The sequence below is a fragment of the Pristiophorus japonicus genome, unplaced genomic scaffold, assembly GCF_044704955.1.
Source record: "Pristiophorus japonicus isolate sPriJap1 unplaced genomic scaffold, sPriJap1.hap1 HAP1_SCAFFOLD_444, whole genome shotgun sequence".
Classification (NCBI taxonomy): Eukaryota; Metazoa; Chordata; class Chondrichthyes; family Pristiophoridae; genus Pristiophorus; species Pristiophorus japonicus.
In genome coordinates, this window is record NW_027254346.1 from 385,874 (window position 1) to 412,750 (window position 26,877).

The window sequence follows — 26,877 nt, forward strand, 5'->3', positions numbered from 1 at the left end:
CACAATGGAGAAAGGCAAAGTGGGTGGTAATCGGGCAATAACGTAACAAAGGATGGTCCAGAGGAGGTGTTAGTGGGAACAGCAGAACCATTACCAGACAATGGGAGCGGTGCTTATCATCCGGTACGTTGAACCTAATGTTGAGGCCAGAAGACGAGAACATGCCTACAATATAGGGTATCACCGCCTTTTAATCAGACCAGGCAGCTTTGCCAGACCGGATTGATTTCCTGTCCGCTTTGAATTCGGCAACCAAGGGACGAATTCAAAAGGCAGCTTCTCTCATCTTTTCAGCTCTAGAGACACAGGACGCACTCATATTCAGGGCAGAGGTGGAGATTGACGCTGAATGTATGCTTATCCCAATTGAGGTGAACTTATGCGTACAGACAGGAAGATATACTGATCAAGTATCGGCCGGAACGAAACAAGGCTTTAGGTTATTCAACGAGTCACAGAGCCGAGTACCTCTGAGATATTATAACTTTACTCAGTTTGGCGGGTTTCACTTTGCTCTGGGATTTGGATGCTAAGGGAACATCGGTGTAAACTCACACGTTTTAACGTGAAATATGTCTGTTTTCTCACATGTCGAGCGGCTGTTAGAAGCGAAACTTTGAGTAAAACATGGTGGTGCTCGTCCGGGATTTGGCCCGTGACCTCTTGCATTTCAAATGTGATCATTCCGAAGAGAGAATCATAACCGTGGACCAACGAGTCGCCGACAGTGAAAAGCGCAGCTCTCAGATTCTGACGGTGGTGAGAAATGATATTATGGCCCATCGTGCATGTGCTGTCTCTCAGATACCTATCTAATTAGTGCCCCTCGCCATTGTACTGCAACTGTTCTCCTTTTGACGAATATATTATTAATTTGAGACATGACATGAGGAAAGTACAGCATCCCTGAAAGTAAAAGGGGAATTTGGCGATGAGGTTAAATGTGAATGTCAAAAAGTGGTAAAGCTGCAAGCCAACGACGACGAGAATGGGATTCGAACCCATGCGTGCAGAGCACAATGGATTAGCATTCCATCGCCTTAACCTCTCGGCCACCTCGTCTCTGCTATAAGACATCGTCAGCCATTCAATCTCCTGCTTTTTGTATCCAAACAGAAATAATGTGCAAGAAAGTCCACTTCACAGCTTGCTCTGCCCGTGCATGCAGATCGACAATGATGAAAACTTGCCATGAGATTCTTTCAGCAAACAGCCTTCCTTCACTTCAGGTGAGTGACTGGAAGAGATGGTTGGTTTCTCAGCAGAATCACAACAAAGAATTTAAAATTTCAGTAGCGAGCTAATTTGACCACGGCAGGACTCGAACCTGCAATCTTCTGATAACTTTGCGGTTGTAATCGAAGTCAGACGCCTTATCCATTAGGCCACGCGGCCGCTGCCAGCACCATTCATTGTGTTGTTGTGTATATTGCGAGCAAATTTGGGGCAACTGCAATATCAAGGAGTGGATTTAGGAAAAGATGAACATATTTCGAGTGAATGAACAGATGCACTGCGATCTGGGTGCGCACCGGCGCAGGCAACCCCAATGTAAATTGGAACACTATAGTTTAACAATTCGGTCATTGCAGCTGAAATCATACTCCTTCTCAAACAATACAGGATGACCCGGGTTTACGAGAAAATCCGTTTTAAAGGGAAAGATTATGAACCGGAACTGACACCCAGCCCTTTTAAACAGACGCAGAATGATCCGGGATTGCAAGGACATCCCTTTTACCCAGATGCAGAATGACCCTTGACTGACAGCAGTTCCATTTAAAAGAATAAAGTGAGATTTCGATCATCCCTGAAGGCAATTGTGCAGTGGGGCTAAGGACCACTCGGCGCAGAGACTGTTATTGAAGCCACAGGTGATAGACAGGCAGGAAGGAAGGAGGGAGGGACGTAAAACCAGCCCAGTCTGAAACACACAAACAAACTAAAATTCCTTAACCTCCAAAGGCAGGTTTTGAAATTTGAAATTGGAAATCCGGGACAGACAGCACATCCCTTTTAAACAGACACAGAATGATGAGGGTTTGAGAGCACACCATTTTACAGAGACAGAGAATGATCTCGGACAGACAGCAAATCCCCTTAAAAGGGACACGGAAATAGAATGAATAAAAACAGATAAATATGTAAATCTCGGCAGGTCGTGCAGATTTTCTGGAGGAAGAATCCGGTTTCACGTTCTGTCGGATAATCAATCCGATATTACAGGAAAAAGTTAAAGATTACAGATGTTTTCAACAAAAATAGCGCCTTGAAAAAATATGCAGCGAGAAAGTTCAAATGGGAACGTCTGTGATACAGCGGAACGCAGGAGTGATTAAACAATACATGGCACAATGGAGAAAGGCAAAGTGGGTGGTAATCGGGCAATAACGTAACAAAGGATGGTCCAGAGGAGGTGTTAGTGGGAACAGCAGAACCATTACCAGACAATGGGAGCGGTGCTTATCATCCGGTACGTTGAACCTAATGTTGAGGCCAGAAGACGAGAACATGCCTACAATATAGGGTATCACCGCCTTTTAATCAGACCAGGCAGCTTTGCCAGACCGGATTGATTTCCTGTCCGCTTTGAATTCGGCAACCAAGGGACGAATTCAAAAGGCAGCTTCTCTCATCTTTTCAGCTCTAGAGACACAGGACGCACTCATATTCAGGGCAGAGGTGGAGATTGACGCTGAATGTATGCTTATCCCAATTGAGGTGAACTTATGCGTACAGACAGGAAGATATACTGATCAAGTATCGGCCGGAACGAAACAAGGCTTTAGGTTATTCAACGAGTCACAGAGCCGAGTACCTCTGAGATATTATAACTTTACTCAGTTTGGCGGGTTTCACTTTGCTCTGGGATTTGGATGCTAAGGGAACATCGGTGTAAACTCACACGTTTTAACGTGAAATATGTCTGTTTTCTCACATGTCGAGCGGCTGTTAGAAGCGAAACTTTGAGTAAAACATGGTGGTGCTCGTCCGGGATTTGGCCCGTGACCTCTTGCATTTCAAATGTGATCATTCCGAAGAGAGAATCATAACCGTGGACCAACGAGTCGCCGACAGTGAAAAGCGCAGCTCTCAGATTCTGACGGTGGTGAGAAATGATATTATGGCCCATCGTGCATGTGCTGTCTCTCAGATACCTATCTAATTAGTGCCCCTCGCCATTGTACTGCAACTGTTCTCCTTTTGACGAATATATTATTAATTTGAGACATGACATGAGGAAAGTACAGCATCCCTGAAAGTAAAAGGGGAATTTGGCGATGAGGTTAAATGTGAATGTCAAAAAGTGGTAAAGCTGCAAGCCAACGACGACGAGAATGCGATTCGAACCCATGCGTGCAGAGCACAATGGATTAGCATTCCATCGCCTTAACCTCTCGGCCACCTCGTCTCTGCTATAAGACATCGTCAGCCATTCAATCTCCTGCTTTTTGTATCCAAACAGAAATAATGTGCAAGAAAGTCCACTTCACAGCTTGCTCTGCCCGTGCATGCAGATCGACAATGATGAAAACTTGCCATGAGATTCTTTCAGCAAACAGCCTTCCTTCACTTCAGGTGAGTGACTGGAAGAGATGGTTGGTTTCTCAGCAGAATCACAACAAAGAATTTAAAATTTCAGTAGCGAGCTAATTTGACCACGGCAGGACTCGAACCTGCAATCTTCTGATAACTTTGCGGTTGTAATCGAAGTCAGACGCCTTATCCATTAGGCCACGCGGCCGCTGCCAGCACCATTCATTGTGTTGTTGTGTATATTGCGAGCAAATTTGGGGCAACTGCAATATCAAGGAGTGGATTTAGGAAAAGATGAACATATTTCGAGTGAATGAACAGATGCACTGCGATCTGGGTGCGCACCGGCGCAGGCAACCCCAATGTAAATTGGAACACTATAGTTTAACAATTCGGTCATTGCAGCTGAAATCATACTCCTTCTCAAACAATACAGGATGACCCGGGTTTACGAGAAAATCCGTTTTAAAGGGAAAGATTATGAACCGGAACTGACACCCAGCCCTTTTAAACAGACGCAGAATGATCCGGGATTGCAAGGACATCCCTTTTACCCAGATGCAGAATGACCCTTGACTGACAGCAGTTCCATTTAAAAGAATAAAGTGAGATTTCGATCATCCCTGAAGGCAATTGTGCAGTGGGGCTAAGGACCACTCGGCGCAGAGACTGTTATTGAAGCCACAGGTGATAGACAGGCAGGAAGGAAGGAGGGAGGGACGTAAAACCAGCCCAGTCTGAAACACACAAACAAACTAAAATTCCTTAACCTCCAAAGGCAGGTTTTGAAATTTGAAATTGGAAATCCGGGACAGACAGCACATCCCTTTTAAACAGACACAGAATGATGAGGGTTTGAGAGCACACCATTTTACAGAGACAGAGAATGATCTCGGACAGACAGCAAATCCCCTTAAAAGGGACACGGAAATAGAATGAATAAAAACAGATAAATATGTAAATCTCGGCAGGTCGTGCAGATTTTCTGGAGGAAGAATCCGGTTTCACGTTCTGTCGGATAATCAATCCGATATTACAGGAAAAAGTTAAAGATTACAGATGTTTTCAACAAAAATAGCGCCTTGAAAAAATATGCAGCGAGAAAGTTCAAATGGGAACGTCTGTGATACAGCGGAACGCAGGAGTGATTAAACAATACATGGCACAATGGAGAAAGGCAAAGTGGGTGGTAATCGGGCAATAACGTAACAAAGGATGGTCCAGAGGAGGTGTTAGTGGGAACAGCAGAACCATTACCAGACAATGGGAGCGGTGCTTATCATCCGGTACGTTGAACCTAATGTTGAGGCCAGAAGACGAGAACATGCCTACAATATAGGGTATCACCGCCTTTTAATCAGACCAGGCAGCTTTGCCAGACCGGATTGATTTCCTGTCCGCTTTGAATTCGGCAACCAAGGGACGAATTCAAAAGGCAGCTTCTCTCATCTTTTCAGCTCTAGAGACACAGGACGCACTCATATTCAGGGCAGAGGTGGAGATTGACGCTGAATGTATGCTTATCCCAATTGAGGTGAACTTATGCGTACAGACAGGAAGATATACTGATCAAGTATCGGCCGGAACGAAACAAGGCTTTAGGTTATTCAACGAGTCACAGAGCCGAGTACCTCTGAGATATTATAACTTTACTCAGTTTGGCGGGTTTCACTTTGCTCTGGGATTTGGATGCTAAGGGAACATCGGTGTAAACTCACACGTTTTAACGTGAAATATGTCTGTTTTCTCACATGTCGAGCGGCTGTTAGAAGCGAAACTTTGAGTAAAACATGGTGGTGCTCGTCCGGGATTTGGCCCGTGACCTCTTGCATTTCAAATGTGATCATTCCGAAGAGAGAATCATAACCGTGGACCAACGAGTCGCCGACAGTGAAAAGCGCAGCTCTCAGATTCTGACGGTGGTGAGAAATGATATTATGGCCCATCGTGCATGTGTTGTCTCTCAGATACCTATCTAATTAGTGCCCCTCGCCATTGTACTGCAACTGTTCTCCTTTTGACGAATATATTATTAATTTGAGACATGACATGAGGAAAGTACAGCATCCCTGTAAGTAAAAGGGGAATTTGGCGATGAGGTTAAATGTGAATGTCAAAAAGTGGTAAAGCTGCAAGCCAACGACGACGAGAATGGGATTCGAACCCATGCGTGCAGAGCACAATGGATTAGCAGTCCATCGCCTTAACCTCTCGGCCACCTCGTCTCTGCTATAAGACATCGTCAGCCATTCAATCTCCTGCTTTTTGTATCCAAACAGAAATAATGTGCAAGAAAGTCCACTTCACAGCTTGCTCTGCCCGTGCATGCAGATCGACAATGATGAAAACTTGCCATGAGATTCTTTCAGCAAACAGCCTTCCTTCACTTCAGGTGAGTGACTGGAAGAGATGGTTGGTTTCTCAGCAGAATCACAACAAAGAATTTAAAATTTCAGTAGCGAGCTAATTTGACCACGGCAGGACTCGAACCTGCAATCTTCTGATAACTTTGCGGTTGTAATCGAAGTCAGACGCCTTATCCATTAGGCCACGCGGCCGCTGCCAGCACCATTCATTGTGTTGTTGTGTATATTGCGAGCAAATTTGGGGCAACTGCAATATCAAGGAGTGGATTTAGGAAAAGATGAACATATTTCGAGTGAATGAACAGATGCACTGCGATCTGGGTGCGCACCGGCGCAGGCAACCCCAATGTAAATTGGAACACTATAGTTTAACAATTCGGTCATTGCAGCTGAAATCATACTCCTTCTCAAACAATACAGGATGACCCGGGTTTACGAGAAAATCCGTTTTAAAGGGAAAGATTATGAACCGGAACTGACACCCAGCCCTTTTAAACAGACGCAGAATGATCCGGGATTGCAAGGACATCCCTTTTACCCAGATGCAGAATGACCCTTGACTGACAGCAGTTCCATTTAAAAGAATAAAGTGAGATTTCGATCATCCCTGAAGGCAATTGTGCAGTGGGGCTAAGGACCACTCGGCGCAGAGACTGTTATTGAAGCCACAGGTGATAGACAGGCAGGAAGGAAGGAGGGAGGGACGTAAAACCAGCCCAGTCTGAAACACACAAACAAACTAAAATTCCTTAACCTCCAAAGGCAGGTTTTGAAATTTGAAATTGGAAATCCGGGACAGACAGCACATCCCTTTTAAACAGACACAGAATGATGAGGGTTTGAGAGCACACCATTTTACAGAGACAGAGAATGATCTCGGACAGACAGCAAATCCCCTTAAAAGGGACACGGAAATAGAATGAATAAAAACAGATAAATATGTAAATCTCGGCAGGTCGTGCAGATTTTCTGGAGGAAGAATCCGGTTTCACGTTCTGTCGGATAATCAATCCGATATTACAGGAAAAAGTTAAAGATTACAGATGTTTTCAACAAAAATAGCGCCTTGAAAAAATATGCAGCGAGAAAGTTCAAATGGGAACGTCTGTGATACAGCGGAACGCAGGAGTGATTAAACAATACATGGCACAATGGAGAAAGGCAAAGTGGGTGGTAATCGGGCAATAACGTAACAAAGGATGGTCCAGAGGAGGTGTTAGTGGGAACAGCAGAACCATTACCAGACAATGGGAGCGGTGCTTATCATCCGGTACGTTGAACCTAATGTTGAGGCCAGAAGACGAGAACATGCCTACAATATAGGGTATCACCGCCTTTTAATCAGACCAGGCAGCTTTGCCAGACCGGATTGATTTCCTGTCCGCTTTGAATTCGGCAACCAAGGGACGAATTCAAAAGGCAGCTTCTCTCATCTTTTCAGCTCTAGAGACACAGGACGCACTCATATTCAGGGCAGAGGTGGAGATTGACGCTGAATGTATGCTTATCCCAATTGAGGTGAACTTATGCGTACAGACAGGAAGATATACTGATCAAGTATCGGCCGGAACGAAACAAGGCTTTAGGTTATTCAACGAGTCACAGAGCCGAGTACCTCTGAGATATTATAACTTTACTCAGTTTGGCGGGTTTCACTTTGCTCTGGGATTTGGATGCTAAGGGAACATCGGTGTAAACTCACACGTTTTAACGTGAAATATGTCTGTTTTCTCACATGTCGAGCGGCTGTTAGAAGCGAAACTTTGAGTAAAACATGGTGGTGCTCGTCCGGGATTTGGCCCGTGACCTCTTGCATTTCAAATGTGATCATTCCGAAGAGAGAATCATAACCGTGGACCAACGAGTCGCCGACAGTGAAAAGCGCAGCTCTCAGATTCTGACGGTGGTGAGAAATGATATTATGGCCCATCGTGCATGTGCTGTCTCTCAGATACCTATCTAATTAGTGCCCCTCGCCATTGTACTGCAACTGTTCTCCTTTTGACGAATATATTATTAATTTGAGACATGACATGAGGAAAGTACAGCATCCCTGAAAGTAAAAGGGGAATTTGGCGATGAGGTTAAATGTGAATGTCAAAAAGTGGTAAAGCTGCAAGCCAACGACGACGAGAATGGGATTCGAACCCATGCGTGCAGAGCACAATGGATTAGCATTCCATCGCCTTAACCTCTCGGCCACCTCGTCTCTGCTATAAGACATCGTCAGCCATTCAATCTCCTGCTTTTTGTATCCAAACAGAAATAATGTGCAAGAAAGTCCACTTCACAGCTTGCTCTGCCCGTGCATGCAGATCGACAATGATGAAAACTTGCCATGAGATTCTTTCAGCAAACAGCCTTCCTTCACTTCAGGTGAGTGACTGGAAGAGATGGTTGGTTTCTCAGCAGAATCACAACAAAGAATTTAAAATTTCAGTAGCGAGCTAATTTGACCACGGCAGGACTCGAACCTGCAATCTTCTGATAACTTTGCGGTTGTAATCGAAGTCAGACGCCTTATCCATTAGGCCACGCGGCCGCTGCCAGCACCATTCATTGTGTTGTTGTGTATATTGCGAGCAAATTTGGGGCAACTGCAATATCAAGGAGTGGATTTAGGAAAAGATGAACATATTTCGAGTGAATGAACAGATGCACTGCGATCTGGGTGCGCACCGGCGCAGGCAACCCCAATGTAAATTGGAACACTATAGTTTAACAATTCGGTCATTGCAGCTGAAATCATACTCCTTCTCAAACAATACAGGATGACCCGGGTTTACGAGAAAATCCGTTTTAAAGGGAAAGATTATGAACCGGAACTGACACCCAGCCCTTTTAAACAGACGCAGAATGATCCGGGATTGCAAGGACATCCCTTTTACCCAGATGCAGAATGACCCTTGACTGACAGCAGTTCCATTTAAAAGAATAAAGTGAGATTTCGATCATCCCTGAAGGCAATTGTGCAGTGGGGCTAAGGACCACTCGGCGCAGAGACTGTTATTGAAGCCACAGGTGATAGACAGGCAGGAAGGAAGGAGGGAGGGACGTAAAACCAGCCCAGTCTGAAACACACAAACAAACTAAAATTCCTTAACCTCCAAAGGCAGGTTTTGAAATTTGAAATTGGAAATCCGGGACAGACAGCACATCCCTTTTAAACAGACACAGAATGATGAGGGTTTGAGAGCACACCATTTTACAGAGACAGAGAATGATCTCGGACAGACAGCAAATCCCCTTAAAAGGGACACGGAAATAGAATGAATAAAAACAGATAAATATGTAAATCTCGGCAGGTCGTGCAGATTTTCTGGAGGAAGAATCCGGTTTCACGTTCTGTCGGATAATCAATCCGATATTACAGGAAAAAGTTAAAGATTACAGATGTTTTCAACAAAAATAGCGCCTTGAAAAAATATGCAGCGAGAAAGTTCAAATGGGAACGTCTGTGATACAGCGGAACGCAGGAGTGATTAAACAATACATGGCACAATGGAGAAAGGCAAAGTGGGTGGTAATCGGGCAATAACGTAACAAAGGATGGTCCAGAGGAGGTGTTAGTGGGAACAGCAGAACCATTACCAGACAATGGGAGCGGTGCTTATCATCCGGTACGTTGAACCTAATGTTGAGGCCAGAAGACGAGAACATGCCTACAATATAGGGTATCACCGCCTTTTAATCAGACCAGGCAGCTTTGCCAGACCGGATTGATTTCCTGTCCGCTTTGAATTCGGCAACCAAGGGACGAATTCAAAAGGCAGCTTCTCTCATCTTTTCAGCTCTAGAGACACAGGACGCACTCATATTCAGGGCAGAGGTGGAGATTGACGCTGAATGTATGCTTATCCCAATTGAGGTGAACTTATGCGTACAGACAGGAAGATATACTGATCAAGTATCGGCCGGAACGAAACAAGGCTTTAGGTTATTCAACGAGTCACAGAGCCGAGTACCTCTGAGATATTATAACTTTACTCAGTTTGGCGGGTTTCACTTTGCTCTGGGATTTGGATGCTAAGGGAACATCGGTGTAAACTCACACGTTTTAACGTGAAATATGTCTGTTTTCTCACATGTCGAGCGGCTGTTAGAAGCGAAACTTTGAGTAAAACATGGTGGTGCTCGTCCGGGATTTGGCCCGTGACCTCTTGCATTTCAAATGTGATCATTCCGAAGAGAGAATCATAACCGTGGACCAACGAGTCGCCGACAGTGAAAAGCGCAGCTCTCAGATTCTGACGGTGGTGAGAAATGATATTATGGCCCATCGTGCATGTGCTGTCTCTCAGATACCTATCTAATTAGTGCCCCTCGCCATTGTACTGCAACTGTTCTCCTTTTGACGAATATATTATTAATTTGAGACATGACATGAGGAAAGTACAGCATCCCTGAAAGTAAAAGGGGAATTTGGCGATGAGGTTAAATGTGAATGTCAAAAAGTGGTAAAGCTGCAAGCCAACGACGACGAGAATGCGATTCGAACCCATGCGTGCAGAGCACAATGGATTAGCATTCCATCGCCTTAACCTCTCGGCCACCTCGTCTCTGCTATAAGACATCGTCAGCCATTCAATCTCCTGCTTTTTGTATCCAAACAGAAATAATGTGCAAGAAAGTCCACTTCACAGCTTGCTCTGCCCGTGCATGCAGATCGACAATGATGAAAACTTGCCATGAGATTCTTTCAGCAAACAGCCTTCCTTCACTTCAGGTGAGTGACTGGAAGAGATGGTTGGTTTCTCAGCAGAATCACAACAAAGAATTTAAAATTTCAGTAGCGAGCTAATTTGACCACGGCAGGACTCGAACCTGCAATCTTCTGATAACTTTGCGGTTGTAATCGAAGTCAGACGCCTTATCCATTAGGCCACGCGGCCGCTGCCAGCACCATTCATTGTGTTGTTGTGTATATTGCGAGCAAATTTGGGGCAACTGCAATATCAAGGAGTGGATTTAGGAAAAGATGAACATATTTCGAGTGAATGAACAGATGCACTGCGATCTGGGTGCGCACCGGCGCAGGCAACCCCAATGTAAATTGGAACACTATAGTTTAACAATTCGGTCATTGCAGCTGAAATCATACTCCTTCTCAAACAATACAGGATGACCCGGGTTTACGAGAAAATCCGTTTTAAAGGGAAAGATTATGAACCGGAACTGACACCCAGCCCTTTTAAACAGACGCAGAATGATCCGGGATTGCAAGGACATCCCTTTTACCCAGATGCAGAATGACCCTTGACTGACAGCAGTTCCATTTAAAAGAATAAAGTGAGATTTCGATCATCCCTGAAGGCAATTGTGCAGTGGGGCTAAGGACCACTCGGCGCAGAGACTGTTATTGAAGCCACAGGTGATAGACAGGCAGGAAGGAAGGAGGGAGGGACGTAAAACCAGCCCAGTCTGAAACACACAAACAAACTAAAATTCCTTAACCTCCAAAGGCAGGTTTTGAAATTTGAAATTGGAAATCCGGGACAGACAGCACATCCCTTTTAAACAGACACAGAATGATGAGGGTTTGAGAGCACACCATTTTACAGAGACAGAGAATGATCTCGGACAGACAGCAAATCCCCTTAAAAGGGACACGGAAATAGAATGAATAAAAACAGATAAATATGTAAATCTCGGCAGGTCGTGCAGATTTTCTGGAGGAAGAATCCGGTTTCACGTTCTGTCGGATAATCAATCCGATATTACAGGAAAAAGTTAAAGATTACAGATGTTTTCAACAAAAATAGCGCCTTGAAAAAATATGCAGCGAGAAAGTTCAAATGGGAACGTCTGTGATACAGCGGAACGCAGGAGTGATTAAACAATACATGGCACAATGGAGAAAGGCAAAGTGGGTGGTAATCGGGCAATAACGTAACAAAGGATGGTCCAGAGGAGGTGTTAGTGGGAACAGCAGAACCATTACCAGACAATGGGAGCGGTGCTTATCATCCGGTACGTTGAACCTAATGTTGAGGCCAGAAGACGAGAACATGCCTACAATATAGGGTATCACCGCCTTTTAATCAGACCAGGCAGCTTTGCCAGACCGGATTGATTTCCTGTCCGCTTTGAATTCGGCAACCAAGGGACGAATTCAAAAGGCAGCTTCTCTCATCTTTTCAGCTCTAGAGACACAGGACGCACTCATATTCAGGGCAGAGGTGGAGATTGACGCTGAATGTATGCTTATCCCAATTGAGGTGAACTTATGCGTACAGACAGGAAGATATACTGATCAAGTATCGGCCGGAACGAAACAAGGCTTTAGGTTATTCAACGAGTCACAGAGCCGAGTACCTCTGAGATATTATAACTTTACTCAGTTTGGCGGGTTTCACTTTGCTCTGGGATTTGGATGCTAAGGGAACATCGGTGTAAACTCACACGTTTTAACGTGAAATATGTCTGTTTTCTCACATGTCGAGCGGCTGTTAGAAGCGAAACTTTGAGTAAAACATGGTGGTGCTCGTCCGGGATTTGGCCCGTGACCTCTTGCATTTCAAATGTGATCATTCCGAAGAGAGAATCATAACCGTGGACCAACGAGTCGCCGACAGTGAAAAGCGCAGCTCTCAGATTCTGACGGTGGTGAGAAATGATATTATGGCCCATCGTGCATGTGTTGTCTCTCAGATACCTATCTAATTAGTGCCCCTCGCCATTGTACTGCAACTGTTCTCCTTTTGACGAATATATTATTAATTTGAGACATGACATGAGGAAAGTACAGCATCCCTGTAAGTAAAAGGGGAATTTGGCGATGAGGTTAAATGTGAATGTCAAAAAGTGGTAAAGCTGCAAGCCAACGACGACGAGAATGGGATTCGAACCCATGCGTGCAGAGCACAATGGATTAGCAGTCCATCGCCTTAACCTCTCGGCCACCTCGTCTCTGCTATAAGACATCGTCAGCCATTCAATCTCCTGCTTTTTGTATCCAAACAGAAATAATGTGCAAGAAAGTCCACTTCACAGCTTGCTCTGCCCGTGCATGCAGATCGACAATGATGAAAACTTGCCATGAGATTCTTTCAGCAAACAGCCTTCCTTCACTTCAGGTGAGTGACTGGAAGAGATGGTTGGTTTCTCAGCAGAATCACAACAAAGAATTTAAAATTTCAGTAGCGAGCTAATTTGACCACGGCAGGACTCGAACCTGCAATCTTCTGATAACTTTGCGGTTGTAATCGAAGTCAGACGCCTTATCCATTAGGCCACGCGGCCGCTGCCAGCACCATTCATTGTGTTGTTGTGTATATTGCGAGCAAATTTGGGGCAACTGCAATATCAAGGAGTGGATTTAGGAAAAGATGAACATATTTCGAGTGAATGAACAGATGCACTGCGATCTGGGTGCGCACCGGCGCAGGCAACCCCAATGTAAATTGGAACACTATAGTTTAACAATTCGGTCATTGCAGCTGAAATCATACTCCTTCTCAAACAATACAGGATGACCCGGGTTTACGAGAAAATCCGTTTTAAAGGGAAAGATTATGAACCGGAACTGACACCCAGCCCTTTTAAACAGACGCAGAATGATCCGGGATTGCAAGGACATCCCTTTTACCCAGATGCAGAATGACCCATGACTGACAGCAGTTCCATTTAAAAGAATAAAGTGAGATTTCGATCATCCCTGAAGGCAATTGTGCAGTGGGGCTAAGGACCACTCGGCGCAGAGACTGTTATTGAAGCCACAGGTGATAGACAGGCAGGAAGGAAGGAGGGAGGGACGTAAAACCAGCCCAGTCTGAAACACACAAACAAACTAAAATTCCTTAACCTCCAAAGGCAGGTTTTGAAATTTGAAATTGGAAATCCGGGACAGACAGCACATCCCTTTTAAACAGACACAGAATGATGAGGGTTTGAGAGCACACCATTTTACAGAGACAGAGAATGATCTCGGACAGACAGCAAATCCCCTTAAAAGGGACACGGAAATAGAATGAATAAAAACAGATAAATATGTAAATCTCGGCAGGTCGTGCAGATTTTCTGGAGGAAGAATCCGGTTTCACGTTCTGTCGGATAATCAATCCGATATTACAGGAAAAAGTTAAAGATTACAGATGTTTTCAACAAAAATAGCGCCTTGAAAAAATATGCAGCGAGAAAGTTCAAATGGGAACGTCTGTGATACAGCGGAACGCAGGAGTGATTAAACAATACATGGCACAATGGAGAAAGGCAAAGTGGGTGGTAATCGGGCAATAACGTAACAAAGGATGGTCCAGAGGAGGTGTTAGTGGGAACAGCAGAACCATTACCAGACAATGGGAGCGGTGCTTATCATCCGGTACGTTGAACCTAATGTTGAGGCCAGAAGACGAGAACATGCCTACAATATAGGGTATCACCGCCTTTTAATCAGACCAGGCAGCTTTGCCAGACCGGATTGATTTCCTGTCCGCTTTGAATTCGGCAACCAAGGGACGAATTCAAAAGGCAGCTTCTCTCATCTTTTCAGCTCTAGAGACACAGGACGCACTCATATTCAGGGCAGAGGTGGAGATTGACGCTGAATGTATGCTTATCCCAATTGAGGTGAACTTATGCGTACAGACAGGAAGATATACTGATCAAGTATCGGCCGGAACGAAACAAGGCTTTAGGTTATTCAACGAGTCACAGAGCCGAGTACCTCTGAGATATTATAACTTTACTCAGTTTGGCGGGTTTCACTTTGCTCTGGGATTTGGATGCTAAGGGAACATCGGTGTAAACTCACACGTTTTAACGTGAAATATGTCTGTTTTCTCACATGTCGAGCGGCTGTTAGAAGCGAAACTTTGAGTAAAACATGGTGGTGCTCGTCCGGGATTTGGCCCGTGACCTCTTGCATTTCAAATGTGATCATTCCGAAGAGAGAATCATAACCGTGGACCAACGAGTCGCCGACAGTGAAAAGCGCAGCTCTCAGATTCTGACGGTGGTGAGAAATGATATTATGGCCCATCGTGCATGTGTTGTCTCTCAGATACCTATCTAATTAGTGCCCCTCGCCATTGTACTGCAACTGTTCTCCTTTTGACGAATATATTATTAATTTGAGACATGACATGAGGAAAGTACAGCATCCCTGTAAGTAAAAGGGGAATTTGGCGATGAGGTTAAATGTGAATGTCAAAAAGTGGTAAAGCTGCAAGCCAACGACGACGAGAATGGGATTCGAACCCATGCGTGCAGAGCACAATGGATTAGCAGTCCATCGCCTTAACCTCTCGGCCACCTCGTCTCTGCTATAAGACATCGTCAGCCATTCAATCTCCTGCTTTTTGTATCCAAACAGAAATAATGTGCAAGAAAGTCCACTTCACAGCTTGCTCTGCCCGTGCATGCAGATCGACAATGATGAAAACTTGCCATGAGATTCTTTCAGCAAACAGCCTTCCTTCACTTCAGGTGAGTGACTGGAAGAGATGGTTGGTTTCTCAGCAGAATCACAACAAAGAATTTAAAATTTCAGTAGCGAGCTAATTTGACCACGGCAGGACTCGAACCTGCAATCTTCTGATAACTTTGCGGTTGTAATCGAAGTCAGACGCCTTATCCATTAGGCCACGCGGCCGCTGCCAGCACCATTCATTGTGTTGTTGTGTATATTGCGAGCAAATTTGGGGCAACTGCAATATCAAGGAGTGGATTTAGGAAAAGATGAACATATTTCGAGTGAATGAACAGATGCACTGCGATCTGGGTGCGCACCGGCGCAGGCAACCCCAATGTAAATTGGAACACTATAGTTTAACAATTCGGTCATTGCAGCTGAAATCATACTCCTTCTCAAACAATACAGGATGACCCGGGTTTACGAGAAAATCCGTTTTAAAGGGAAAGATTATGAACCGGAACTGACACCCAGCCCTTTTAAACAGACGCAGAATGATCCGGGATTGCAAGGACATCCCTTTTACCCAGATGCAGAATGACCCTTGACTGACAGCAGTTCCATTTAAAAGAATAAAGTGAGATTTCGATCATCCCTGAAGGCAATTGTGCAGTGGGGCTAAGGACCACTCGGCGCAGAGACTGTTATTGAAGCCACAGGTGATAGACAGGCAGGAAGGAAGGAGGGAGGGACGTAAAACCAGCCCAGTCTGAAACACACAAACAAACTAAAATTCCTTAACCTCCAAAGGCAGGTTTTGAAATTTGAAATTGGAAATCCGGGACAGACAGCACATCCCTTTTAAACAGACACAGAATGATGAGGGTTTGAGAGCACACCATTTTACAGAGACAGAGAATGATCTCGGACAGACAGCAAATCCCCTTAAAAGGGACACGGAAATAGAATGAATAAAAACAGATAAATATGTAAATCTCGGCAGGTCGTGCAGATTTTCTGGAGGAAGAATCCGGTTTCACGTTCTGTCGGATAATCAATCCGATATTACAGGAAAAAGTTAAAGATTACAGATGTTTTCAACAAAAATAGCGCCTTGAAAAAATATGCAGCGAGAAAGTTCAAATGGGAACGTCTGTGATACAGCGGAACGCAGGAGTGATTAAACAATACATGGCACAATGGAGAAAGGCAAAGTGGGTGGTAATCGGGCAATAACGTAACAAAGGATGGTCCAGAGGAGGTGTTAGTGGGAACAGCAGAACCATTACCAGACAATGGGAGCGGTGCTTATCATCCGGTACGTTGAACCTAATGTTGAGGCCAGAAGACGAGAACATGCCTACAATATAGGGTATCACCGCCTTTTAATCAGACCAGGCAGCTTTGCCAGACCGGATTGATTTCCTGTCCGCTTTGAATTCGGCAACCAAGGGACGAATTCAAAAGGCAGCTTCTCTCATCTTTTCAGCTCTAGAGACACAGGACGCACTCATATTCAGGGCAGAGGTGGAGATTGACGCTGAATGTATGCTTATCCCAATTGAGGTGAACTTATGCGTACAGACAGGAAGATATACTGATCAAGTATCGGCCGGAACGAAACAAGGCTTTAGGTTATTCAACGAGTCACAGAGCCGAGTACCTCTGAGATATTATAACTTTACTCAGTTTGGCGGGTTTCACTTTGCTCTGGGATTTGGATGCTAAGGGAACATCGGTGTAAACTCACACGTTTTAACGTGAAATATGTCTGTTTTCTCACATGTCGAGCGGCTGTTAGAAGCGAAACTTTGAGTAAAACATGGTGGTGCTCGTCCGGGATTTGGCCCGTGACCTCTTGCATTTCAAATGTGATCATTCCGAAGAGAGAATCATAACCGTGGACCAACGAGTCGCCGACAGTGAAAAGCGCAGCTCTCAGATTCTGACGGTGGTGAGAAATGATATTATGGCCCATCGTGCATGTGTTGTCTCTCAGATACCTATCTAATTAGTGCCCCTCGCCATTGTACTGCAACTGTTCTCCTTTTGACGAATATATTATTAATTTGAGACATGACATGAGGAAAGTACAGCATCCCTGTAAGTAAAAGGGGAATTTGGCGATGAGGTTAAATGTGAATGTCAAAAAGTGGTAAAGCTGCAAGCCAACGACGACGAGAATGCGATTCGAACCCATGCGTGCAGAGTACAATGGATTAGCAGTCCATCGCCTTAACCTCTCGGCCACCTCGTCTCTGCTATAAGACATCGTCAGCCATTCAATCTCCTGCTTTTTTTATCCAAACAGAAATAATGTGCAAGAAAGTCCACTTCACAGCTTGCTCTGCCCGTGCATGCAGATCGACAATGATGAAAACTTGCCATGAGATTCTTTCAGCAAACAGCCTTCCTTCACTTCAGGTGAGTGACTGGAAGAGATGATTGGTTTCTCAGCAGAATCACAACAAAGAATATAAATTTTCAGTAGCGAGCTAATTTGACCACGGCAGGACTCGAACCTGCAATCTTCTGATAACTTTGCGGTTGTAATTGAAGTCAGACGCCTTATCCATTAGGCCACGCGGCCGCTGCCAGCACCATTCATTGTGTTGTTGTGTATATTGCGAGCAAATTCGGGGCAACTGCAATATCAAGGAGTGGATTTCGGAAAAAATTAGCATATTTCGAGTGAATGAACAGATGCACTGCGATCTGGGTGCGCACCGGCGCAGGCAACCCCAATGTAAATGGGAACACTATAGTTTAACAATTCGGTCATTGCAGCTGAAATCATACTCCTTCTCAAACAATACAGGGTGACCCGGGTTTATGAGAAAATCCGTTTTAAAGGGAAAGATTATGAACCGGAACTGACAACCAGCCCATTTAAACAGACACAGAATGATCCGGGATTGCAAGGACATCCCTTTTACCCAGATGCAGAATGACCCTTGACTGACAGCAGTTCCCTTTTCAAAGAATAAAGTGAGATTTCGATCATCCCTGAAGGCAATTGTGCACTGGGGCTCAGGACCACGCGGCGCAGAGACTGTTATTGAAGCCACAGTTGATAGACAGGCAGGAAGGAAGGAGGGAGGGACGTAAAACCAGCCCAGTCTGAAACACACAAACAAACTAAAATTCCTTAACCTCCAAAGGCAGGTTTTGAAATTTGAAATTGGAAATCCGGGACAGACAGCACATCCCTTTTAAACAGATACAGAATGATGAGGGTTTGAGAGCACACCATTTTACAGAGACAGAGAATGATCTCGGACAGACAGCAAATCCCCTTAAAAGGGACACGGAAATAGAATGAATAAAAACAGATAAATATGTAAATCTCGGCAGGTCGTGCAGATTTTCTGGAGGAAGAATCCGGTTTCACGTTCTGTCGGATAATCAATCCGATATTACAGGAAAAAGTTAAAGATTACAGATGTTTTCAACAAAAATAGCGCCTTGAAAAAATATGCAGCGAGAAAGTTCAAATGGGAACGTCTGTGATACAGCGGAACGCAGGAGTGATTAAACAATACATGGCACAATGGAGAAAGCCAAAGTGGGTGGTAATCGGGCAATAACGTAACAAAGGATGGTCCAGAGCAGTTGTTAGTGGGAACAGCAGAACCATTACCAGACAATGGGAGCGGTGCTTATCATCCGATACGTTGAACCTAATGTTGAGGCCAGAAGACGAGAACATGCCTACAATATAGGGTATCACCGCCTTTTAATCAGACCAGGCAGCTTTGCCAGACCGGATTGATTTCCTGTCCGCTTTGAATTCGGCAACCAAGGGACGAATTCAAAAGGCAGCTTCTCTCATCTTTTCAGCTCTAGAGACACAGGACGCACTCATATTCAGGGCAGAGGTGGAGATTGACGCTGAATGTATGCTTATCCCAATTGAGGTGAACTTATGCGTACAGACAGGAAGATATACTGATCAAATATCGGCCGGAACGAAACAAGGCTTTAGGTTATCCAACGAGTCACAGAGCCGAGTACCTCTGAGATATTTTAACTTTACTCAGTTTGGCGGGTTTCACTTTGCTCTGGGATTTGGATGCTAAGGGAACATCGGCGTAAACTCACACGTTTTAACGTGAAATATGTCTGTTTTCTCACATGTCGAGCGGCTGTTAGAAGCGAAACTTTGAGTAAAACATGGTGGTGCTCGTCCGGGATTTGGCCCGTGACCTCTTGCATTTCAAATGTGATCATTCCGAAGGGAGAATCATAACCGTGGACCAACGAGTCGCCGACAGTGAAAAGCGCAGCTCTCAGATTCTGACGGTGGTGAGAAATGATATTATGGCCCATCGTGCATGTGTTGTCTCTCAGATACCTATCTAATTAGTGGCCCTCGCCATTGTACTGCAACTGTTCTCCTTTTGACGAATATATTATTAATTTGAGACATGACATGAGGAAAGTACAGCATCTCTGTAAATAAAAGGGGAATTTGGCGATGAGGTTAAATGTGAATGTCAAAAAGTGGTAAAGCTGCAAGCCAACGACGACGAGAATGGGATTCGAACCCATGCGTGCAGAGCACAATGGATTAGCAGTCCATCGCCTTAACCTCTCGGCCACCTCGTCTCTGCTATAAGACATCGTCAGCCATTTAACCTCCTGCTTTTTGTATCCAAACAGAAATAATGTGCAAGAAAGTCCACTTCACAGCTTGCTCTGCCCGTGCATGCAGATCGACAATGATGAAAACTTGCCATGAGATTCTTTCAGCAAACAGCCTTCCTTCACTTCAGGTGAGTGACTGGAAGAGATGGTTGGTTTCTCAGCAGAATCACAACAAAGAATATAAAATTTCAGTAGCGTACTAATTTGACCACGGCAGGACTCGAACCTGCAATCTTTTGATAACTTTGCGGTAGTAATCGAAATCAGACGCCTTATCCATTAGGCCACGCGGCCGCTGCCAGCACCCTTCATTGTGTTGTTGTGTATATTGCGAGCAAATTCGGGGCAACTGCAATATCAAGGAGTGGATTCAGGAAAAGATGAACATATTTCGAGTGAATGAACAGATGCACTGCGATCTGGGTGCGCACCGGCGCAGGCAACCCCAATGTAAATTGGAACACTATAGTTTAACAATTCGGTCATTGCAGCTGAAATCATATTCCTTCTCAAACAATACAGGATGACCCGGGTTTACGAGAAAATCCGTTTTAAAGGGAAAGATTATGAACCGGAACTGACACCCAGCCCATTTAAACAGACGCAGAATGATCCGGGATTGCAAGGACATCCCTTTTACCCAGATGCAGAATGACCCTTGACTGACAGCAGTTCCCTTTTCAAAGAATAAAGTGAGATTTCGATCATCCCTGAAGGCAATTGTGCAGTGGGGCTGAGGACCACTCGGCGCAGAGACTGTTATTGAAGCCACAGTTGATAGACAGGCAGGAAGGAAGGAGGGAGGGACGTAAAACCAGCCCAGTCTGAAACACACAAACAAACTAAAATTCCTTAACCTCCAAAGGCAGGTTTTGAAATTTGAAATTGGAAATCAGGGACAGACAGCACATCCCTTTTAAACAGACACAGAATGATGAGGGTTTGAGAGCACACCATTTTACAGAGAAAGAGAATGATCTCGGACAGACAGCAAATCCCCTTAAAAGGGACACGGAAATAGAATGAATAAAAACAGATAAACATGTAAATCTCGGCAGGTCGTGAAGATTTTCTGGAGGAAGAATCCGGTTTCACGTTCTGTCGGATAATCAATCCGATATTACAGGAAAAAGTTAAAAATTACAGATGTTTTCAACAAAAATAGCGCCTTGAAAAAATATGCAGCGAGAAAGTTCAAATGGGAACGTCTGTGATACAGCGGAACGCAGGAGTGATTAAACAATACATGGCACAATGGAGAAAGGCAAAGTGGGTGGTAATCGGGCAATAACGTAACAAAGGATGGTCCAGAGGAGGTGTTAGTGGGAACAGCAGAACCATTACCAGACAATGGGAGCGGTGTTTATCATCCGATACGTTGAACCTAATGTTGAGGCCAGAAGACTATAACATGCCTACAATATAATGTGTCACCGCCTTTTAATCAGACCAGGAAGCTTGGCCAGCCCGGATTGATTTCCTGTCCGCTCTGAATTCGGCAACCAAGAGATTAATTCAAAAACTAGCTTCTCACATCTTTTCAGCTCTGGAGAAACAGGACGCACTGATATTCAGGGCAGAGGTGGAGATTGACGCTGAATGTATGCGTATCCCCATTGAGCAGAGCTGATCGCACAGACAGGAAGATATACTGATCAAATATTGGACGGAACCAAACACGGGATTAGGTTATCCAACGAGTCACAGAGCCGAGTACCTCTGAGATATTTTTACTTTACTCAGTTGTGTGAGTTTCACTTTGCTCTGGGATTTAGACGCTGTGAGAACAATCGGCGCAAAATCAGACATTTTAATGTGAGACATGTCTGTTTTCTCACATGTCAAGCGGCTGTGAGGAGCGGAAATTTGACTAAAAAATGGCGGGGCTTGTCACGGATTTGGCCCGAGGTCTCTCGCATTTCAAATGTGATCATTCCTAAGCGAGAATCATACCTCGAGACCAACGAGCCGCCGACAGTGAAGAGCGCAGCTCTCAGATTCTGACGGTAGTGAGAAAATATGTTAGGCCCATCGTGCTTGTGCTGTCACTCAGAGACCGAACTAATTAGTCCACCTCTCCGCAGTCCTCCAAATGTTATCCTTTTGACGAATATATTATTAATTTGAGACATAACATGATCAAAGTGCAGCATCCTTGTCAGTGAAAGGGAAATTGGGCGATGAGGTTAATGTGATTGACAAAGTGACCAGGGGAGTCAAAGCTGAACACAAGTACGACGAGGATGGTATTGGAACCCATGCGTGCAGAAGAAAATTGATTTGGAGTCCAACGCCTTAACTTCTCGGCTACCTCGTCTCTTATTCAACCAAGCGTCAGCCATTCAATCTCCTTCTTTTTGTAGCCCAACAGAAATAATGTGCAAGAATGTCCACTTCACAGCTTGCTCTGCCCGTGCATGCAGATCGACAATGATGAAAACTTGCCATTAGATTCTTAAAGCAAACAGCCTTCCTTGACTTCGGGTGAGTGACTCGAAGAGATGGTTGGTTTTTCGGCAGAATCGCAACAAATATAACATTTCACGCAGCGAGTTAATTGACCGCGGCAAGATACGAATCTGCAATGTTTTGATAAGTTCGCGGTTATAATCGAAGTCAGACGCCGTATCCATTAGACCACGCGGCCGCTGCCACCATCATACAATGTGTTGTTTGTATATTGCGAGCAAAATAAAGGAGTGGATTGAGGAAAAGTTGAGCATATTTCGAGTGAATGAACAGATGCACTGCGATCTGGGTGCGCACCCGGCGCAGGCAACCCCAACGTAAATTGGAACACAACAGTTTAACAATTCGGTCATTGCAGCTGAAATCAAACTCCTTCTCAAACTATACAGAATGACCCGGGTTTATGAAAAAATCCGTTTTAAAGGTGAAGATTATGAACTGGAACTGACAACCAGCCCGTTAAAACAGTTACAGAATGATCGGTAACTGCAAGGACATTCCTTTTACCCAGATGCAGAATCACCCTTGACGGAACGCAGATCCCTTTTAAAAGAATGAAGTGAGATTTCTATCATCCCTGAAGGCAAGTGTGCTGTGGAGCTCAGGACCACGCGGGGCAGAGACGGTTATTGAAGCCACAGATGATAGACAGGAAGGAAGGAGGGAGAGAAGTAAAACCAACCCAGACTGAAAGCCAATTTAGAAATATATATATAATAAACATTTTAAGAAAATAAATACATTTAATTTTGATTTGCAAAAAATTGAATTGAGTTGTTTCAAATAAATAAATAATTGATTCATAACCTAGATATTTTTTGATTGAAGGATGGCTGTGTGAGTGGAAGAATTCCATTTGAAATGAGGGGGTGCCTCTTATCAACAAAGGCAGACTTTGATGTGGAGATTCAGCATCGCCTCCAGTGCTCCAGTGCAGCCTTCGGACGCCTGCGGAAAAGACTGTTTGAAGACCTGGCCCTCAAATCTACCACCAAACTCATGGTCCACAGGGCTGTAATAATACCCGCCCTCCTGTATGGGTCTGAGGCATGGACGATGTGCAGAACGCACCTCAGGTCGCTGGAGATATATCACCAACGATGTCTCCGCAAGATCCTGATAATCTCCTGGGAGGACAGGCGCATCAACATCAGTGTCCTCGACCAGGGTAACATCCCCAGTAGTGAAGCACTGACCACACTCGATCAGCTTCGCTGGGCAGGCCACATAGCACGCATGCCAGATGTGAGACTCCCTGAGCAATGCTTTATGCGGAGCTTCTTCATGGTAAACGAGCCAAAGGAGTGCAGCGTAAACGTTATAAGGACACCCTCAAAGCCTCGCTGGTAAAGTGCGAAATCACCACTGACACCTGTGAGACCCTGGCAGCAGATCGCCCGAGGTGGAGAAAATCCATCCGGGAGGGCGTTGAGCTCTTTGAGGCTCGATGCAAGGAGCATGAAGAACCCAGGCGCACGCAGCAGATCGAGCGTGCGGCAAACCAGCCCTACCGACCACTTCCCCTGATGAATGTCTGTGCCACCTGTGAAAGGGACCGTGGCTCTCGTATCGGAATGCTCAGCCATCAAAGAATTCAGTTTGGGAGTGGAAGCAAGTCCTCCATAGGAACCCTGGACCTGATGGCTTATATCCTGTGGATAAAACCAATGCATCCATAGCATATAAGCCATCAGGTCCAGGGGACTTGTCCGCCTTTAGTCCCATTATTTTACCTCATAATAGTTCATTAGTGGTAATGATAGTATTAAGTTCCTCCATCCACATAGCCCTTGGATTATCCACTATTTGGATGTTTTTACTGACTTCTACCGTGAGAACTGAAACAAAATATTTTTTCAAAGTCTCTGCCATTTCCCTGTTCTCCATTATTAATTCCCCAGTCTCATCCTCCAGGAGACGAACATTTACTTTAGCCACTCTTTTCATTTTTACATACCTGTAGAAACTCTTACTATCTGTTTTCATAATTCGTTCAAGTTAACATTCATAATCTACCCTCTTTTAATCATATTTTTAGTCATTCTTTGCTGGCTTATAAAAATGGCCCAATCCTCTGGACTCGCACGAGTGGATGATTGGGTGAGCTTGACGGAACAGGTGGCTTAAAAGTTGCTGCAAAATATTTCAGAACAATTACACCTCAAATGACCTCCAAACAGTGCGGATTACGTGCCAATGCCGACAGCTACTGATTCATTGTGAACAGGGCTCCAATTTCCTCAGAAGCAATTCGATTATATTCCTAATCCAACGATTGAACTAACCAGCCACGGCAGCTAGCACGTCGCATTTTTTTAAACACACACTGAATGAAGCAGCACTGAGAGCGCAACCCTTTTAAACAGATAAAGACTGATCCGAGACTGACAGTACAACAACTTGATGTCGCTGTATTACACAACAGAAAGCGGGAATGGCTGAATCGCTTTCGGCGGGAATTAAATGATGTACTCCCTGCTTGTCTCAGCTAATCTGCTCGTTGTTCAAGGACTATGATTGTCACTTATATAGGAAAATAATGGAACCCTTACTAATGGAGAAAATAGAAGAACTTCTAGAAACCAAAAGTATAAAAATGAATAATCAGCATGGATTTCAACAGGGAAAGTACTGCTGGACCAAACTCATAATTTTTGAAGAGGTTAAAGAGAGGTGAGACATTGATCATGCAATAAGTGTAAGGTATCTAGATTTTCAAAAGACCCTCGCTATGATACCCAATAATAGCCTGCTGAGCAACGTCAGGGTCTCAGCAGCAAAATGCATAGCGAGCTAGCTTCAAGACTGAAATCAGAGTTTGGAGGTAAAAGACAGATATTCATATTGGCAGAAGATGGGTAGTGGTGTTCCAAAAGGATCAATGCCGGATCCACTATTGTTCACAATTTATATTAACGTTCACAATTTATATTAACGATTAGAATTTGGAACTAAAAACAGAATTTCCAAAGTTGCCAATGATACCAAATTGGAGGAAATTTATGCTGAGGAGGACTGCAATAAATTAAGGACAACATTAATAAACACGCAGAATGTGCATATAATGTTCAATTAAGTTCCACACACATACATGTGAGGTATTACATTTTGCTAGGAAGAATATGGAGGTCATTTATTTCTTGGCACAAACGACTCTCGGTGGGGTAGAGGAACAATAGGATCTCTGAGTAAAACTACACAAATCACAAAAATTGTGACAGAGTTTAGCAAGACAAAATTAAGGTAACTAAGCAGTGGAGGTTATTTCTAGTCGTACATAATTGCAAAATAGGAAGGTTATGCTAAACCTGTATTGAACCTCGTTTAGACCACACTTAGAGAACTGCATGCAGTTCTGGTCATCCTATTATAAAGATGATATAGAGGCATTTGGGAGGGTGCAGAGAAGATTTACAGGGATGCTACAAGAAATGGGAGGTTATTCATAAGCGGCAATAATGAACAAGCTGGGTCTCTTTTCTTTTGAAGATTGATCAAGAGGGGTGACCTAATAGATTTATTTAAAATTATGAAAGATTTTGACAGAGTGTTTACAGAGAGAATGTTTCCACATGTGGGGAAGAGCATAACTGGAGGCCACTAATATAAGATAGTCATCAAGATATCCAGAAATCAAATAGAGAATTCGGAAGCAACTACTTTCTGGAAAGAGGGATGAGAATGTGGAACTCAAAAGCGTAGGAGTTGTTCAAGCGAATAGTAGAGAGACATTTAAGGAGAGGCTATACAAGCATATGAGGTAGAAATGAATAGATGGCTATGCTGATAGATTTAAATCAAGAAAAACTCCAGAATATTCGAGTGGAACGTAAATGCTGGCATGGTCAGATTAGCCAGAAAGGCAGTATACGCTATGCTGTCCTTTGTAAGCCTATTTAATTCAGTTATCTGCAGCATTATGCATTGGATTCAATGACAAGCTCTCTGAGTATAGGTAGGAGTGTCTGGGTCACTGTAAGAACTTTCTGTTTCTGTGTAATAGTTTCTGGGTCTCTTTAGGTGCTGTCTGGGTCTGTGTTGCAGCTGCCTGTGTCAGATTTTGAGCTGACTGTGTCTGTTTAAGTGTTGTCCGGGTTTGTGTAGGAGCGTCGGGGTTTGTGTTGCAGCTCCATGTGTCTGTTTTGGAGCTGACTGGGTCTGTGCAAGAGTTGTCTCTGTTTGTGCCGCAGAGTCTGCGTCTGTGTTGGAGTGTGTCTGTCTGTGGTTGATCTCCCTGGGTCAGTGTGGTTCGGCATTGAGATTTTTGATTCAGTAACGGTACTGTCTTGATCTTTAAATGAGATGTCTGCATCTCCGAAGCGAGCTGTCTGGCTCGGTGCACGATCAGTCTGGTTCTTTCTCGGAACAGTCTGCGCCCGTGTAAGAACTGTTTATCTCTGTGTAAGAGCTCTCTTGGATCTGTGTTGGTGATGCCTTGGCCAGGGTAGAGCTGTCTATGTCTATGTAGGAGGTAATTAATCTGTCTCGGAGATCCCTATGTCTCTG

At 44.4% G+C, this 26,877-nt stretch overlaps 17 non-coding genes across 17 annotated transcripts; all 17 read right to left on the reverse strand.

Moving 5' to 3' along the window:
• Positions 1–980: 980 nt before the first annotated feature.
• trnas-gcu (transfer RNA serine (anticodon GCU)) lies at positions 981–1,062 on the reverse strand. Its single transcript has one exon. It is a non-coding gene; the product is annotated as a tRNA-Ser (tRNA).
• Positions 1,063–1,306: 244 nt separating this feature from the next.
• On the reverse strand, positions 1,307–1,395 carry trnar-ucg (transfer RNA arginine (anticodon UCG)). The gene is given in 2 exon segments: positions 1,307–1,342; positions 1,359–1,395. It is a non-coding gene; the product is annotated as a tRNA-Arg (tRNA).
• A 1,935-nt stretch (positions 1,396–3,330) lies between these two features.
• trnas-gcu (transfer RNA serine (anticodon GCU)) lies at positions 3,331–3,412 on the reverse strand. The gene has a single exon. It is a non-coding gene; the product is annotated as a tRNA-Ser (tRNA).
• A 244-nt stretch (positions 3,413–3,656) lies between these two features.
• On the reverse strand, positions 3,657–3,745 carry trnar-ucg (transfer RNA arginine (anticodon UCG)). The gene is given in 2 exon segments: positions 3,657–3,692; positions 3,709–3,745. It is a non-coding gene; the product is annotated as a tRNA-Arg (tRNA).
• Positions 3,746–5,680: 1,935 nt separating this feature from the next.
• trnas-gcu (transfer RNA serine (anticodon GCU)) lies at positions 5,681–5,762 on the reverse strand. The gene has a single exon. It is a non-coding gene; the product is annotated as a tRNA-Ser (tRNA).
• Positions 5,763–6,006: 244 nt separating this feature from the next.
• Positions 6,007–6,095, reverse strand: trnar-ucg (transfer RNA arginine (anticodon UCG)). Its single transcript is given in 2 exon segments — positions 6,007–6,042; positions 6,059–6,095. It is a non-coding gene; the product is annotated as a tRNA-Arg (tRNA).
• Positions 6,096–8,030: 1,935 nt separating this feature from the next.
• On the reverse strand, positions 8,031–8,112 carry trnas-gcu (transfer RNA serine (anticodon GCU)). The gene has a single exon. It is a non-coding gene; the product is annotated as a tRNA-Ser (tRNA).
• A 244-nt stretch (positions 8,113–8,356) lies between these two features.
• Positions 8,357–8,445, reverse strand: trnar-ucg (transfer RNA arginine (anticodon UCG)). The gene is given in 2 exon segments: positions 8,357–8,392; positions 8,409–8,445. It is a non-coding gene; the product is annotated as a tRNA-Arg (tRNA).
• A 1,935-nt stretch (positions 8,446–10,380) lies between these two features.
• Positions 10,381–10,462, reverse strand: trnas-gcu (transfer RNA serine (anticodon GCU)). The gene has a single exon. It is a non-coding gene; the product is annotated as a tRNA-Ser (tRNA).
• Positions 10,463–10,706: 244 nt separating this feature from the next.
• trnar-ucg (transfer RNA arginine (anticodon UCG)) lies at positions 10,707–10,795 on the reverse strand. Its single transcript is given in 2 exon segments — positions 10,707–10,742; positions 10,759–10,795. It is a non-coding gene; the product is annotated as a tRNA-Arg (tRNA).
• Positions 10,796–12,730: 1,935 nt separating this feature from the next.
• On the reverse strand, positions 12,731–12,812 carry trnas-gcu (transfer RNA serine (anticodon GCU)). Its single transcript has one exon. It is a non-coding gene; the product is annotated as a tRNA-Ser (tRNA).
• A 244-nt stretch (positions 12,813–13,056) lies between these two features.
• On the reverse strand, positions 13,057–13,145 carry trnar-ucg (transfer RNA arginine (anticodon UCG)). Its single transcript is given in 2 exon segments — positions 13,057–13,092; positions 13,109–13,145. It is a non-coding gene; the product is annotated as a tRNA-Arg (tRNA).
• A 1,935-nt stretch (positions 13,146–15,080) lies between these two features.
• Positions 15,081–15,162, reverse strand: trnas-gcu (transfer RNA serine (anticodon GCU)). Its single transcript has one exon. It is a non-coding gene; the product is annotated as a tRNA-Ser (tRNA).
• A 244-nt stretch (positions 15,163–15,406) lies between these two features.
• trnar-ucg (transfer RNA arginine (anticodon UCG)) lies at positions 15,407–15,495 on the reverse strand. The gene is given in 2 exon segments: positions 15,407–15,442; positions 15,459–15,495. It is a non-coding gene; the product is annotated as a tRNA-Arg (tRNA).
• Positions 15,496–17,430: 1,935 nt separating this feature from the next.
• trnas-gcu (transfer RNA serine (anticodon GCU)) lies at positions 17,431–17,512 on the reverse strand. The gene has a single exon. It is a non-coding gene; the product is annotated as a tRNA-Ser (tRNA).
• A 2,269-nt stretch (positions 17,513–19,781) lies between these two features.
• trnas-gcu (transfer RNA serine (anticodon GCU)) lies at positions 19,782–19,863 on the reverse strand. Its single transcript has one exon. It is a non-coding gene; the product is annotated as a tRNA-Ser (tRNA).
• Positions 19,864–20,107: 244 nt separating this feature from the next.
• On the reverse strand, positions 20,108–20,196 carry trnar-ucg (transfer RNA arginine (anticodon UCG)). The gene is given in 2 exon segments: positions 20,108–20,143; positions 20,160–20,196. It is a non-coding gene; the product is annotated as a tRNA-Arg (tRNA).
• Positions 20,197–26,877: the final 6,681 nt, after the last annotated feature.